Source organism: Perissodus microlepis, chromosome 6 (assembly GCF_051167445.1).
Source record: "Perissodus microlepis isolate ML-2025 ecotype Zambia chromosome 6, ASM5116744v1, whole genome shotgun sequence".
NCBI lineage: Eukaryota > Metazoa > Chordata > Actinopteri > Cichliformes > Cichlidae > Perissodus > Perissodus microlepis.
Window position 1 is genome coordinate 18,046,131 of NC_140466.1, and position 16,924 is coordinate 18,063,054.

At 39.2% G+C, this 16,924-nt stretch overlaps 1 pseudogene; it reads right to left on the bottom strand.

The window, feature by feature from the left end:
- Positions 1-6,535: 6,535 nt before the first annotated feature.
- LOC146385480 (uncharacterized) lies at positions 6,536-7,959 on the bottom strand (annotated as a pseudogene).
- Between the last annotated feature and the right edge of the window lie 8,965 nt (positions 7,960-16,924).

The following is a 16,924-nucleotide window of genomic DNA, read 5'->3' on the forward strand; positions in this document are numbered from 1 at the left end:
TGCTTTTAAATTAACATTAAAATAGAGACCGTTTTTATTTACCTATTTATTTATTTATTTATTTATTTTTTAAATTTTAATTACCACAGCAATTGTTAGAGTCCTTAAACACGTTTGACAGCTGAATAGCTCTGGACTAAAAAATATGCAGCACAATAAAGAATCATTTATTATACAACAAATATTTGTAATAGTTTCATACTATATTTTTTTCGTAGATGGTTCAGTATTATTTTCTTTAGCCCCTTTGCAATTAAATGGCATTTACAGTCGCCATCAGCACTTTTGATGTGTGGTTAAACAACGGCCTTCAGATAGATTTAAACAAAGTAGACAAAATGATTCCCTGATGCACTGTCGCAAATGAAAGTGCTGACTGTTTGCACTGCTAATATGGAGGATTTTTGACTACTTCTGTGTTAGGCAGAAAAAATTAAGTAGATAAGTGAGTAGCAAGATTTGAAATGGATCAGGATTCACAAAGTAGATAATCATAGTTTTTATTCTTTAAGAATTGTCCCTATGTTTTTGTTGTTGTTTTGTTTTTTTTGCTTTGATAGCTTACAAGCATACAGATTCGTTTCTTTTTTGTAAAACAACAAATGTAAAAAAAAAATATTATAGCTGTCTTAGTTTCTGAAATTAATGTATCACAGAATCACATATTTAATTTCTAAATTGTTTATGTTATTGAATGATTAAAGCTCATTAATTGTTTTCAGGCATTAAATCATTTTCTTGTTTTAACTTAGTTTTTTTATTTAAGCGCTTCAGATATGAAGATTTTTCTTCAATAATTAAGTATTTTTTATACCAGTTGTAATCAGAGGTGCAGTGCTGCTGAGTGCAAAGGAACAACACTGCACCGCTATTTTCCCAAATGAGAAAATAAAATATTCACAGTTGGATTAATTGGTTGAAATTTGGTCTAATTCTTGCAAGAAAGCCATTAATAACAAAATGAGTGGTCACAGCTGTCATCATGATATTTAGAGCCAGATTTGGCAATGGTGTGCAACAGTGCAAAACACTCTTTTCGCATTAGAAAGCTACCTGATGATGCATTCACAAAAATGCAAACAGTGCACTAATTAACATATGCCACGAGCAGTCCAAAGTACTGGCTCAAAGTGAGCAGACCTGATGAAGGGGGTCAGTGATGTCATAAGAAAAATAACAATCTATAAGTTGAGGTTTTACACATGTGTTTCTCTCTGAAAACTGTGGAAATGAAAATAAATAACAGGAGGCTGAATGAGAAACAATGTGTTTATGATATAAGAGATAACTCTTCTGAAATTTCTAGGGACTGTGTTAGGTCCTGATGACTAAGATTCAGGTAGAATGTATCAAGAGGGGTGCATTATTATTATTATCATGCGAACAACAGCTGACCTGTTCATGTATAGAAGAACAACAAAAATTTATTTACCACCAGAACCCGAGGGACAAATAACTCAGATTGATGCTACAACAAAGAGAACCGCACTTTTGCTTGTAAGTTGTTTCAGTGTCAAGTACCATGAGTGTAAAATGTTTTCCCCTGTCTTAGAAAAGAAAAACTGATTAACTGTGTCATGAATAAATGGGCTGTTATTTACTAATTTATATGAAATTGATGATAACTCAGGTTACAAAATTGGTAAAATTTAAAAATGCTGTCCATTGTGTTAAAATAAAATAACTACAGCATCTTAAATGTGTCATTTGTGAAAAAAATACTTCAAAATTGTAGAATATTGGTAATCCCCACTTGCATAATAAGCAGACCTGCCTTTAAAGTGAACTGCACTTCCTTGATGTCAAGAAGAAAATCACAGATATGAATTTTGGAAGCAGACAATGACCTCCTAATTTTTATTTTTAGTGTTTAGTCTTTTGAAAACTAAGTGTTTCGGAATAGCCAACAAGACTTCTGTCTCCTGAATATTTTATTTAATTAAAATTCAACAGAATAATGTAAAGATCCTCAAGTTCCGTTTTGTGGTATCAAAGTATATCATGGTCAGGACACATCATGATTATAAAATGTTTACCTGAAACCTCTTAAAACCATTATTAAAAAGCAGTAATCTATGGTCCATGGAGAGCACCGCATAAAAACAGTCAATTCTGTAACTGAAGTAACTGCAATGGCTCAAAAACACTACACTAAAATCACAGTCAGTGTAAAGATTGTCACTGCAGCAGCCATACTCCTCTTGCATTTGAGAGGAACCTACATACACAGTTACACGGAAACTCATTAAAAATCATAAAAAGATAAAACTGTACAGTCTGGATTTCCCTACAGTGCATTACAGGTTCATTAAAATGAAGAATATATATCATGATGCAAACTTCCAGCAATCATTTGAGGACAAGACAACAATATAATTTAGCTTTGACTGTTGAGAGAAGTGTTTGTTAAGAAGTTTTTAGTTCATTACCTGTCATCTCCAATAGATGTCAGGATTGTTTAGGTCAGCATGTGATGCTTCTGCATGATGTTGAGGGATCAGAAACCCTCCCTCTCCCTCTCCCACTCCCCTCTTCCTTTTACTCAGTAAAACCTTCCAAACTTACTGCTCTGAATACTGTCTAATTCTAGCTTGTTTCATTAGATTAAGATTAATTTGACATGCTGCATTGTTCTTTCTGTCCACAAACTCTTACTCAAAGAGTAAACAGGTCAGATACTAAACTCACAAAAACAAAGTCATAAAAAACAGCAACTAAAAGAAGATACAAATGAAATATTAAACAGTCAGACAGCCAGAGTTGATCAAAGTAGCAAACTGTATGGCAGTTAGTTTTTACCTTTGTTAGGTGTAAGAGAGTGCATCTGTTAATATTTAATGATTGTTTTATTTTTTGGCATACTTTAAGCAATTATACCAAATAGCAAGATGAGATCAGTGTCAAAGGAGAATATAAACCACACATGCATTATTTAGTTAGTAATTGACTATCATATATTGCATTAAAATAGCACAGACTTTCCTGAAGCTATTGTGCTAATTTTCCATGACTTTTAGTGGTAGTGTTATGTTCTGCAGGGTCAGGACCTACCTGCTCGCTCACCATAAAATATACACACTACTCACAGAAAAAGCTTAAGGTGGTGCAAAGCAGGAACCTTGTGCTGTGATATGATTATCATATTTCCTGTCCACCTGTAAAACTTTGTTGTTGTTTTTTAAAATATTGTTTTCAGAAATCTTTGTAAAGTATATTTCTTATTCAATATGCAAAATTTATATATACACCACGTTCCAAATTATTATACAAATTGTGTTGAAGTGTCATAAAGATTAAATAAGTTGTTTTTCAATTAAGCCCATGGATGGAATAGTGTCTCAGGACTCGTTATATCACTGAAATCAATCTTGGACACCTATGATCATTAGTTTGCCAGGTGAGCCCAATTAAAGGAAAAACTACTAAAGAAGGATGTTCCACATTATTAGGCAGACCACCATTTTCAAGCAATATAGGAAAGAAACATGATCTCTCTGCTGCTGAAAAGCGTGAAATAGTTGAATGCCTTGGACACGTAATGAAAACCTTAGATATTTTACGAAAATTTAAGCGTGATCACCATAATGTTAAGAGATTTGTGGCTGAGTCAGAGCACACATGGGCTTGTGCAGATAAAGGCACAACGATGAAGGTTTCTGCCAGACAAATACATCAGATTAAGAGAGCAGCTGTTAAAAGGCCATTACAAAGCAGCAAACACATATTTGAAGCTGCTGGTGCCTCTGGAGCCCTGCGAACATCAAGGTGTAGGATCCTCCAGAGACTTGCAGTTGTGCATAAACCTTCTATTTGGCCACCCCTAACCAATGCTCACAAGCAGAAATGGCTGCAGTGGGCCCATAACTCCATGAAGACTAATTTTCAAACAGTCTTGTTCACTGATGAATGCAGTGCAAGCCTGGGTGGTCCAGATGGATGCAGTGGTGGATGGTTGGTGGATGGCCACCATGTCCCAACAAGGCTGCAATGTCAGCAAGGAGGTGGTGGAGTCATGTTTTGAACTGGAATCACAGGGAGAGAGCTGGTCGGCCCCTTTAGGGTCCCTGAAGGTGTGAAAATGACCTCTGCAAAGTATGTGGAGTTTCTGACTGACCACTTTCTTCCATGGTAGAAACAGAAGAACTGTGCCTTCTGCAACACAACCATCTTCATGCAAGTCAATGCACCATCTCATGTTACAAGGAATACCTCTGCATCATTGGCTGGTATCAGCGTAAAAGGAGAGGAACTTATGGTGAGGTCCCCATTCTTCCCCAACTTCAATCCTATTGGGAACCTTTGGAGCATCCTCAAGCAAAGAAATATGAGGGTGGGAGGCAGTTCACATCCAAACAGCAGCTCTGGGAGGCTATTCTGACATCCTGCAAAGACATTCAAGTAGACATTTTCCCAAAACGTACAAGTTCCATGGATGCAAGAATTGTAAAACTGCTATCAAATAAGGAGTCCTATGTTAATACAGGGAGTGCAGAATTATTAGGCAAGTTGTATTTTTGAGGAATAATGTTATTATTGAACAACAACCATGTTCTCAATGAACCCAAAAAACTCATTAACATCAAAGCTGAATGTTTTTGGAAGTAGTTTTTAGTTTGTTTTTAGTTTTAGCTATTTTAGGGGGATATCTGTGTGTGCAGGTGACTATTACTGTGCATAATTATTAGGCAACTTAACAAAAAACAAATATATACCCATTTCAATTATTTATTTTTACCAGTGAAACCAATATAACATCTCCACATTCACAAAAATACATTTCTGACATTCAAAAACAAAACAAAAACAAATCAGCGACCAATATAGCCACCTTTCTTTGCAAGGACACTCAAAAGCCTGCCATCCATGGATTCTGTCAGTGTTTTGATCTGTTCACCTTCAACATTGCGTGCAGCAGCAACCACAGCCTCCCAGACACTGTTCAGAGAGGTGTACTGTTTTCCCTCCTTGTAAATCTCACATTTGATGATGGACCACAGGTTCTCAATGGGGTTCAGATCAGGTGAACAAGGTGGCCATGTCATTAGTTTTTCTTCTTTTATACCCTTTCTTGCCAGCCACGCTGTGGAGTACTTGGACGCGTGTGATGGAGCATTGTCCTGCATGAAAATCATGTTTTTCTTGAAGGATGCAGACTTCTTCCTGTACCACTGCTTGAAGAAGGTGTCTTCCAGAAACTGGCAGTAGGACTGGGAGTTGAGCTTGACTCCATCCTCAACCCGAAAAGGCCCCACAAGCTCATCTTTGATGATACCAGCCCAAACCAGTACTCCACCTCCACCTTGCTGGCGTCTGAGTCGGACTGGAGCTCTCTGCCCTTTACCAATCCAGCCACGGGCCCATCCATCTGGCCCATCAAGACTCACTCTCATTTCATCAGTCCATAAAACCTTAGAAAAATCAGTCTTGAGATATTTCTTGGCCCAGTCTTGACGTTTCAGCTTGTGTGTCTTGTTCAGTGGTGGTCGTCTTTCAGCCTTTCTTACCTTGGCCATGTCTCTGAGTATTGCACACCTTGTGCTTTTGGGCACTCCAGTGATGTTGCAGCTCTGAAATATGGCCAAACTGGTGGCAAGTGGCATCTTGGCAGCTGCACGCTTGACTTTTCTCAGTTCATGGGCAGTTATTTTGCGCCTTGGTTTTTCCACACGCTTCTTGCGACCCTGTTGACTATTTTGAATGAAACGCTTGATTGTTCGATGATCACGCTTCAGAAGCTTTGCAATTTTGAGACTGCTGCATCCCTCTGCAAGATATCTCACTATTTTTGACTTTTCTGAGCCTGTCAAGTCCTTCTTTTGACGCATTTTGCCAAAGGAAAGGACGTTGCCTAATAATTATGCACACCTGATATAGGGTGTTGATGTCATTAGACCACACCCCTTCTCATTACAGAGATGCACATCACCTAATATGCTTAATTGGTAGTAGGCTTTCGAGCCTATACAGCTTGGAGTAAGACAACATGCATGAAGAGGATGATGTGGACAAAATACTCATTTGCCTAATAATTCTGCACTCCCTGTATGCAACTTGACCTGTTACAATGTTTTTGATTAAATAGCTTTTGATTTCAGTGAAATTGATCTACTAATGCTGCAAATTCAACAAATGACCATTTTCAATTCTCTACAACCTATTAAATCTTTTGAAACTCTGTGTGCGTAATTATTTGGAACAGTGGATTTTAAGTTTTTTATTTTTGAAAAACATACTGTTTTCATTGGGAGCTTTGTTCAGTAACATTTGAAATATACTCTATTGGTCGATGACTCGAAAATTATGGCGACTGTCATTTGAATTGACTATTTAGGAAAAACAGAGAAAAATATAATTTGCATAATAATTTGGAACGCGGTGTATATATTTTTTTAATCAAGAAGTAGCCAAGAACATATATGACTGCAGGAATGATGACAAAAACACAGTGACAGAGTTACCAAAAATGAGAGATTGAAAAAAAAAACCAATGTGTACTTTTGATTGTAAACCTTATAAATATAACTTAAAGACAAAGCTAGTTATTTATTTCTTCTTTGTCATCTGAATGATGTGTTTGTGCGTCCTGACACAGGAACACAACTGTTGTTAAACACAGATCTTCATCCTGAAAGACAATATAACATTTGTAATTAGTTAGTTAGTTATGCAATGCTAGTTTTCCATTTAACAAGCGTGTTAATATTAACGACCTGTGAACGTGACGCATAAAGTACAAAAGCACAAATCAAGATTATGAAGGGAACCTTGGTTACCATATTTTGCCTTGATTGTCCTTTGATACTCAATCTTTTCTGATGATGATGAGATTTTTTTTCTGCACAAATGAACACAACAGCAGTGTAATATTGAATAGATTAAAAGCATCTATCTATTGGGTTTGTGGAAAAAAATAACAAGTATGACTCTGCAAAATGACCGAATAAAACATTTCAAACAAAAAAAAAGCTATTATGCACAAAAATAGGAAAGAAACTGTGAGATAGTAAGTATGTACCTGTTTTCTGACAAGTGTGATATACCAGAATAAAGGAGAATGAGGTGAGAATGGTAAAGGCTGGAGTGAACACCATCATCCATGACACACGGGTTACACCAACATCCATGACACGCTGTTCTTGCGCGATTAATGGTTTTCCTATAGTGACTAAAACATACATATTGTCACCTTAGGCCCAACAAACAAACAAAAAAGTAATATTGGATAATAACACTGAAACATGGTAATTTCGTAATGGTTTAAATCTGGCATATTTTCGATAAATGACAGACTTTGCTTTCTTTTCAACAGCAACTATTTTCCTATTTAATCTTAATACATACAAATGCAACCCACTGCATTTATTAAAAGAAAAAACTTACCTAAGCACCATAAGGAAACTTTTGTTGTGATTAGGTGCTATATAAATAAAACTGAATTGCATTGAATTCAATTACCTAATTTGAGTCTTGTTGTGGAATTTCCATATGTGTAAACAAATCTGCAGTCTTAATTTTCCCCACACTGTTCTTCTGTTCCACAGTAGTAGAGACCTTCATCGGAATCAGTGATATTTAAAATCACAAGGTCTCGGGAATTAGAGGACTCATTCTTCACAAAGTGCAAATGAGACAAAGGTTCCAAAGGAAACCAAGATGCAGATTTGTACCGTAAAACAACAGTGTTCTCATGAGAACACTTCCTGTACCATATTATGTGTACTCCAATGGTCATTTTGCAGTCACAATACAGAGTGATGTTGTCTCCAGGTTGGGCTGTCACTTCCAGTACTGATACAGAAATTCCATTTCGACTGCAGGAAACAACTCCTACAAAAAAATAGAATTATATGTAAATGTGACAAATAACATAAAACACTGAAAGTCTGTTGATTAAAAGATTGTGACTTCAATGCCAAAATTACCTAAAAGAACAAGAAGAATAACATGCAATCCATCCATTAGTGAAGACCATGGGGAGTTGAAAGACAGCCTCTGAAGCACACAGATATGATGTATGTACAGTTTTCTAGGAAATGTAGTTGATTTGCTAGTTACCAAGTGGTTTATATTGAGGCTGCTGTGCACAATGACTGTGGAGACTGTGACTTTATAGTTAACAGTTAACATTAACTTAGTCAGTGGTACAGCCAGTGGCCTACATTGGTTATACCACATGGTAAATATATATATTTAACTGATTAGTTAAGAGGAGCACTTTTCTACTCTAATTGAGCACTCAAATAGCTTATATAACATGCATCATTCACTAAGTTCTTTCTATCTAACATTCAAATATTCTGTTGTCTGTGGTTTTAGAGGTTTTGTCATGTCAACAAACATATTTTAAGTGCAAAAAAGCAATGAGGCAACAAGCCACTCATCTTTTTTTTTTTTTTTCTTTTTCAAGCCTGTCCCGTTTGGATCTTAAGCCATCAGAATTGGTGTCTGAAGGCCAAAAAAGATGCCTAGCGGATTTACTTTACCAAGTTGATCATCATGGCCTTGCCATATTGGTCCATTTGATTGACCTTTATTATAATTATGTATTTATTTTATTGTATTTTCAGTTGTTACAGACATGACTGGGGGATAGGACAGGGAGAAAGAAAGAATGAAAGAAAGAGAGGTAGAGAAAGACAAAATAGAGGGGAGAGAGAAAAAAGAAAAACAAACAAACAAACAAAAAAGAAAAAAACAAACAAAAAACCAACTGGATCACCTGTCGAGAGAAGAAAAAAAACAACAGAAGAGAAAACAAATAAAAAAGAGCAACATAATAAATACAACAAAATCACAATAAACTAGCTAACAGTAGTTAACAGTAGATACTAAATATTAAATGTTATTGTGCAGCACGCAAGATTGACTACCTTTGAGGTAGCAGCCAAGAAAGTTGTAGTTTGTGTCTGTGAACACATGTGTGTACACCTGTGTGCACACCTGTGTGGATCAGCACGCTTGTATTCAAAAGGTTTCTCCATGTAGCGATCTGCTAGGGAGTGTGGGGAGCCATAGCCCCGTCCCCCTGGTCATGAAGCAGGTATGGAGGAGATCCAGGCCCCAGACATCCAAAGGGCCCAGAGTACGAGAACCCAAGGAGGACCACCAAAGGGGCAACCATGCCACCCTCCTGGGAAGAGCTGAGGAGAGCCCCAGACGAGGGGTCACCCAGCAGCCACGGAGCAGAGGCCAGAGGGGGTTGCAGTGACGTGCCCGCGGGCTCTGCCGGCAGCCAGCTGTGCCAGAGAGGACCGAGCCCCAGGCCCAGAGGCCAGAGGCCTGAGGGCGCCCCACCCCCAAGAAGGGGCCCAGCCGGGCCACAGGCGCCAGGAGGGAGCCGGTACATACATGAGCTCCCAGCCCCAGACACCAAGAACCACCAACGCACCGACGTCTGAGGGCATCAGCCACCAGGGAGTGTGGTGAGGGGAGATAGGCCTCCATACCTTGGAGAGCCTGAGATGTTCCCAGAGAGGTGGAGTCTAAGACCCGACCTGACATATAGACACAGACGAACAGGCGCACACAGATACAAACGTGTATTCCCACCCCTATATACACATAAGCAAATATTCGGCACTCACCCGACGTGGAGACAGACAGAAATAGACACTGTACACACAATCACACTCCCCAAACATACTCTATATCCCAGGTTCAGGTACCCTCACCCCCAGAGGGGCAAACCATATCTAGACCCAGGAGATGTAACCCTTTTCCCTGGGGTGGAGGCAAGCAGACGGCCACCTTATCTGCAGTAGCAGGGAGGCCCCGCATATCTCAGACCCCAATCTGACGACCAACACCTCCTCCCAGCCCCCCAGCCCAGATGGTTAACAGAGAACGGGGGTGAGTGAAGACCCCAAACCTCCCTCCGCTCGCTCATATGTAGTGCTGCTGTGTGTTGTACTAAAGTGCATTTAAAACACAGGAGGGCATGGTGCTTCCTGCCAGAGAGCAGCACGGCTCCTCCCGAAAACCCTCAGTGTCTATATGCATTTAAAATTGAGGGTTGGGCACCAGCACCAGAGGTGGGCTTGAATACACAGACCATCCTCTGGATGCTGTATAATGTGCCCACCCCCAAGGCCCTATATGTATGAGTAATGTGGATGTCTAGGTCATGGAATAAAATTGGGGCACAGGCGGCCAGAAGGGGACAGAGGGGGAGTGCCTCCCCTGCACCCTGGTGACACACCTGCACCCCAAGCCCTGCATGTGTGGGTGGGTGTGGTGGAGCGGGAAGAGGGAGGCAGCTGAGGATGGGGAGGGAAAAAAGGGAGGGGCATGTGGCCCCTCCCTGGGGCCAGCTCCCCCACTGACCCCAGTAGGCACCCCCACACCCTGGAACCCACCAGGGCAAGGGGCCCCCCAGGCCCATCTGGACCGGGGCCCACAGCAGCAGTACCGCCCAGCACCACAGAGTCCGGGGCAGCCCACCCGACCCCACCGCAGAGAAAACTGCACCCACCTCATCATCCACTCATCTCCCAGACTACACAAGACAATAGACACCCAGGTTGAGTTCATTCTCCACCTCTCCAATATCTCTCCCCCACCTGCAGAGTGAGCTCCTGGAGCGAGGAGACCACCTGCAAAGATGTAACAGCCTCCCCACCGGTTGGAGAGCCCTCCAGTTGGGCCAATGCACTAGAGGTCCCCCGCACCAGGGCTGAGTCCCCATGCACCCAACCGCCCACCCACAACCCTGGCGACACAATAACCAGGACCCAGACCCCCAAGCCCCCACGCCCGTCCCGGACCCACCCAGGGGCAACCAGGCCAGTAACCAACGTCCGCTAGCACAGACCCTCCCCCATCTACGCTGTACGCAGCCACAAGGAAAACACCATCTAAGAGCCACCAGAGCCCCTAACCAGGTCATGGCAACAACCCCCGGGTTAGGCCCTCCAGGGAAAACGTCCCTAGGGAATCCCCAGACGCCCTAAGCCTGTCCCTACCCCCATATCAACCACAATAGCGAAGGCAGGACCAAACCACGACCCCCCCCACCCCCACTAGGCGATGAAGGCGATCAAAGGAGCCCAGAGGGATTGATCAAATGTGGTGGCAGAGGCTGTATCAAGACTAATGTGATGTATTAGATGGCTTTTAAATTGCTTAGAATTAAGGGGCGATCGTGGCTCAGGAGTTAGCAGTTCGTCTTGTAATCGGAAGGTTGCCGGTTCGAGCCCCGGCTCGGACAGTCTCGGTTGTTGTGTCCTTGGGCAAGACACTTTGCCTACTGGTGAGGGGCCGGTAGCGCAATATGACAGCCTTGCTTCTGTCAGTTTGCCCCAGGGCAGCTGTGGTTACAGCTGTAGCTTGCCTCCACCAGTGAGTGAATGAAAAGTGCTATTTAAATTAAGATTATTTTTATTTTTCCAGTTAATGAGGATTGTGGGCTGTGTTTATTTCTGTAGTGACCTCATCCAAGTTGCCCAGCAAGCACACTAAAGGGGAGGCTGGAATGTTACATTTCAGACACTTTGATAAGTCTTCACATATCTCACGCCAAAACTTCTGAACTGGTGGACAGAACCAAAGAGCGTGGATGTAATTATCCGGTGCATTGCCTTGATAGTGTGAGCAGTTGTTGCAAGACATAAAGCCCATCTTGAACATCCTATGACCAGTATAGTGCACTCTATATAGTATTTGTATTGTATTAATTGCAAACTGGGATTTCTGATCCATTGAAAGGTTTTTAAGCATATCTGAGACCAGAAGATTTGGTCTAAGCTGATCAAAAAATCCGCTTCCCATTTTGCAATAGGAAGGGATATTGATTCATCTGTTTTAGAAATTGTTCTGTATATTTTAGACAATAATTTGGGGTTTTTTTAGATTAAAAAATTGTACCACACTTTGTGGCGTTTGTAATTCAGCTTCACTGGGTTTAAATTTCTTTTTTCTCCTTTGTCCTTGGTCCTTTGTAATGTTTTTAAGCTGACATGTGGGGGTTTATCTTTCCAAAGGAATTTAGAAATATACGAGTCTAGAGATCTGAGCCAATCTTGTGATGGCTTACTCGGGATCATTGAAAATAAATAGTTTATTTTTGGCAAAACCATCATTTTTATAGCGGCGACCCTTCCCATGAGTGATATGGGTAGAGATTTCCATCTAGCCAGATCGCCTTCTACTGTCTTTAAAAGTGGGATGTGGTTTAATTTAGTTAATTCTGCAAGCTTAGGAGAGATATTGATACCTAAATATTTCATATTTCCAGATTGCAGTGGGGTAGATGAAGAATTATAGAAGGAGCAATTAATCGGAAGAACTGTAGATTTTGACCAGTTAATTGAATAATCTGAGACTTTTGAGAAAGAGTTTATCAATGCAATTACCCCAGAGAGATTGGTTTTTGAGTTTTGGAGAAAAAGCAACACATCATCCGCATAAAGGCTGATTTTATTTTCTACATTCTTACATTTTATGCCCTTAATTGTTGTAGCCTGTCTAAATGCTGCTGCTAGTGGCTCAATAAAAATTGCAAACAATGAAGGGGAGAGTGGGCATCCCTGTCTGGTGCCCCTTAGGAGACAGAAGCTGGAGGATGTTTGGTCATTTGTTCTGACACATGCTGTTGGGGAATTATATAATATTTTTAACCAGCTTATGAAAGAGTTTCCGAAAGTTGCAAATAGAAATTTCCAGTTAACTCTGTCAAACGCCTTTTCTGCATCAAGAGACAATATTATGATTTCAATGTTTTTACTGCACGAGTAGTCTATTAAATTAAATAATCTACACGTATTTGTTGATGAGTGCCTGCCTTTTATGAAACCAGTTTGGTCAGGATGAATTAAAAGGGGGGTTATTTTCTCTAATCTCTTTGAGAGAGCTTTGCAGATTATTTTGAGATCTACAAGGGATCTCAAAATAATCTATAAGGGATATTGGACGACAGCTGGAGGGAAATAAAGGGTCTTTGCCTGGTTTTAGTAAGAGATTAATATTTGCAGAATTCATATTTGGTGGTAGTCTACCATTTTCCTTGATTTCCTGCAGCATTCTGTGAAACATTGGTGCCAGAGTTGTCCAGAATTCTTTGTAAAATTCTGCAGGAAAGCCGTCTGGACCTGGAGCCTTATTATTGGGCATACTTATCAGGGCTTCCTGGAGTTCACCTGGTGTCAGTGGCGAATCCAGTGCCATTGCTTAGGTGTCTAATAATTTTGGAAGAGTTACGTTGTCGAGAAATTGATCAATTTTGTTTTTAGATGGGTTTATTTGTGGTGTTTCATAGAAATCCCTAAAAAAATTGTTTATTTTTAAAAAATTGTTTATTTTTTTAGGGTCATATATTGTATTCCCAGATAAATCTTTAACAGCACATATGGTTGTTTTTTCTTTATTGATTTTTAACTGGTTAGCTAGAAATTGACCGGATTTGTTACCGTGTTCAAAATTTTGCAAGCGAAGTCTTTGTACTAAGAATTGAGTCTTTTTATTAATAATTTTATTTAATTCTAGTTTTGTTTTGCGTATTTTGTTCAATATTTCATGATCTTGGTGTGACTTAGGCTTCTTCTAGGGATTTGATGGTTTTTTCTAGTTCCTGAATATTTTTGTTTTCTTCTTTCTTCTTATGTGATGAGAAAGAAATTATTTTACCTCTCATCACAGCTTTCCCTGCTTACCAGAAGACAGATGCTGATGTCATTATAGCCTAAATAAAGAGTCCATTCTTTTTTAAAGTATTTGATGAAGTCTTCATCTTTGAGTAGTGATGTGTTAAATCTCCAGTTTTTACTTGGTGTAGCGTTCTTCTTATGTTAAGGACACAGGAGCATGATGGCTGACAGTTATAGGGTGAATCTCAGTGTCTGAGATATCACTCAGCAGTGAGCTACTGACTAGGAGATAATCCAGACGAGAGTAGGAGTGATGGACATGTGAGAAGAAAGTATATTCCTTACTGTTGGGGTGAAGGGAGCACCATGCATCGCAAAGACCAGTCTCATATACTGTTTGATTATATTTGTGGACTGCCAATTGCGCTGAGTTCCTGCTGCATTAAGCCTATCCATTTCTTCATTTAGAAGCCACTCATCTGGAATTTCATTGTTAAAAAAAGAGTCATGCAAAGATAATCAGTTTACCAAATGAGTTGCCAAAAAACAACTAGTATGACTTATTTTCAAACGTAACGCATAAGTTATTGTAACATAACCGGACATTCTGTTGTCTGTGGTTTTAGGGTTTTTTTCATGTCAACAAACATATTTTAAGTGCAAAAAAGCAATGAGGCAACGCCTTCAACAGTCCACTCATCTTGACCAGCCTACATGTAGGTTTTTTTTTTGTCTCTGTGGGTTTTCTGTTGGCCCGATTTCATGGGTGTAATGATGCATGTTGGTATCTCTTGCAGAAAGCGCTTTTTTTGGTCCGCAAGTGTCTTTTGATTGCAGAATAGGTGCAGATCTTTGGTTTCTGTTATTTCTCCATTGCATTTATGTAAATGAGAGTAGGCCAAATAACAGCAACATACCTTTGTAATCCCAGAAAATAAACCTTTATACTTTATAAACTTTGACAACATATTGTGCAGATAATATCTGGCACACATGCATCATGTTGTAATGCTTGTGGTCTGTTACATAGCAGTGGTCTCTACTACAGTTATAGTTTGACCCTGGTAAGTGTTAGCCATTTAATATTGCAGAGTAGAATGCATATTGAATGGGATTGTTGTTATTATATTGTCATGTAATTGTATTTTTCTTCCCTCCTGCCTTGGCTGTTTCTAAACGAAGTAAAAATAAGGCCGTGACTACAGTGCTTTGTTTCCATGAGTCACTGTTTAGTTTCACAGCAAGAGAAACTTGTTCACATGATAATAACTCGTGCAACACTCTATATATTTTCCATTTGATGTTTTACAATTGGCTTCTGGTCTGACTGTCACTTCCAACACTGATCCACTGATTAAATTATGAATGCAGGACACAACACCTGGAATACAAACAGAATCCCAAAATGTGGAGATATTGAAATGCCTGTTGCTCTTTACAAAAGTAATAAGGTAACCAACCAAACTTGGTTAAATGTATCAAAAAGCAACTAGGGGGTTTTGTAACTTGCTCAAGAACGTTTTGACATGCAGGTTGGAGCAGCCAGCGATCGAGCCACCAACCTTTGAACTAACCTACTAGATGACCTAGATGCCCTACTCTACCTCCTGAGCTACCACCACATCTATTAATGCCATTTTAATTATATCCTTAAACAGTGTTCTAACTTCCAATATTCACAAGTGTAAGGTTGTTCTCTGAATAATTTAATGGATTCTAAATTTGCAATAGACTCTAACTTAATTTACAATAGAACTATGTGTTGTGTAACAAATATTTTGCAGTCACCACAGAGACTACTAAACAGATATGGTGACTCGAAGATGAACATTTTATAATCACAAATACTTTTCTTCATTGTCATAGAATTTATCTGACTGCTATGAAGGATTTGAAGCTATGAAGCATTGAGAATATAATTTTTGTTTTTAAAGTTGAATCTAAAATGTGAGATTTTTAACCCAAAAGAGACAAATAACAATAATTACAAACAAATGTTCAGATAAAGCTATGCAACCAACTTATATGTGATGATGAGCTTTAGAAACAGTGAGAAACGTTACCCTGCATTTATTACTGACACAAAACGAAAGGTGTCAATGAGGTTTTCTTGTTTTTTTCTTTTCTCTGTTCTCTCTGTTTCTACTGTGACTGCACATTAGCAAACGTGCTAAAACCCTGTAGCAAAAAAAAAAAAAAATGCATTGTGCCAATTAGTCACATGATAAGCATTCATTATATTGGTGTTTTTAATTTTTTTTTCGTGTAATGTCTTTATTCATATTATTTTTTAAAAATGGAATTTCATTGTTAAAAAAAGAGTCATGCAAAGATAATCAGTTTACCAAATGAGTTGCCAAAAAACAACTAGCATGACCTATTTTCAAACGTAACGCATAAGTTATTAACATAACCGGACATTCTGTTGTCTGTGGTTTTAGGGTTTTTTTCATGTCAACAAACATATTTTAAGTGCAAAGAAGCAATGAGGCAACGCCTTCGACAGGCCACTCATCTTGACCAGCCTACATGTAGGTTTTTTTTTTGTCTCTGTGGATTTCCTGTTGGCCCAATTTCGTGGGTGTAATGATGCGTGTTGGTATCTCTTGCAGAAAGCACTTTTTCATCTTCTTTCTCACATTTGCAGCACCAGTGGCTTAAGTATTTATGTTTGTTTATTTTTTAAATAATACAGACAGTTTCTGTTTAACATCCCACAGAAGTACACAAGAGTGAGCACTGCTTTATATGTATTTACACATCCTGTATAATATATCATGTAGGGGAAATTATTAATTAAAACACAATGAATTTATATATATTCATATATTTTGGTCCCCAAGTGTCTTTTGATTGCAGAATAGGTGCAGATCTTCGGTTTCTGTCCATCGCATTTATGTAAATGAGAGTAGGCCAAATAACAGCAACATACCTTTGTAAAATGCAACACAGTTCAACAGAACCTCAAACTACATTCTCCAAAATTATCACACAGATGTATCAACCAGTCTCAAGACAATCCCAGAAAATAAACCTTTATACTTTATAAACTTTGACAATGTATCGTGCAGATAATATCTGGCACACATGCATCATGTTGTAATGCTTGTGGTCTGTTACATAGCAGGGGTCTCTACTATTGTTACTGGTAAAGTAACCATGGCACATATTCATTGTGCAAACAGAATAAATGTAATATTTAAATCCCAAATAATGCTGCTAAAGATCTAAATGCCAAACTTCTTGAAAACATTCAGCATGGACTTCCTCACACAACCACTAGAGGTCACTTAACATTGGAAAGTAACTGTAGATCTTCAAAGTGTTTGCACTGAAGTCTTCTT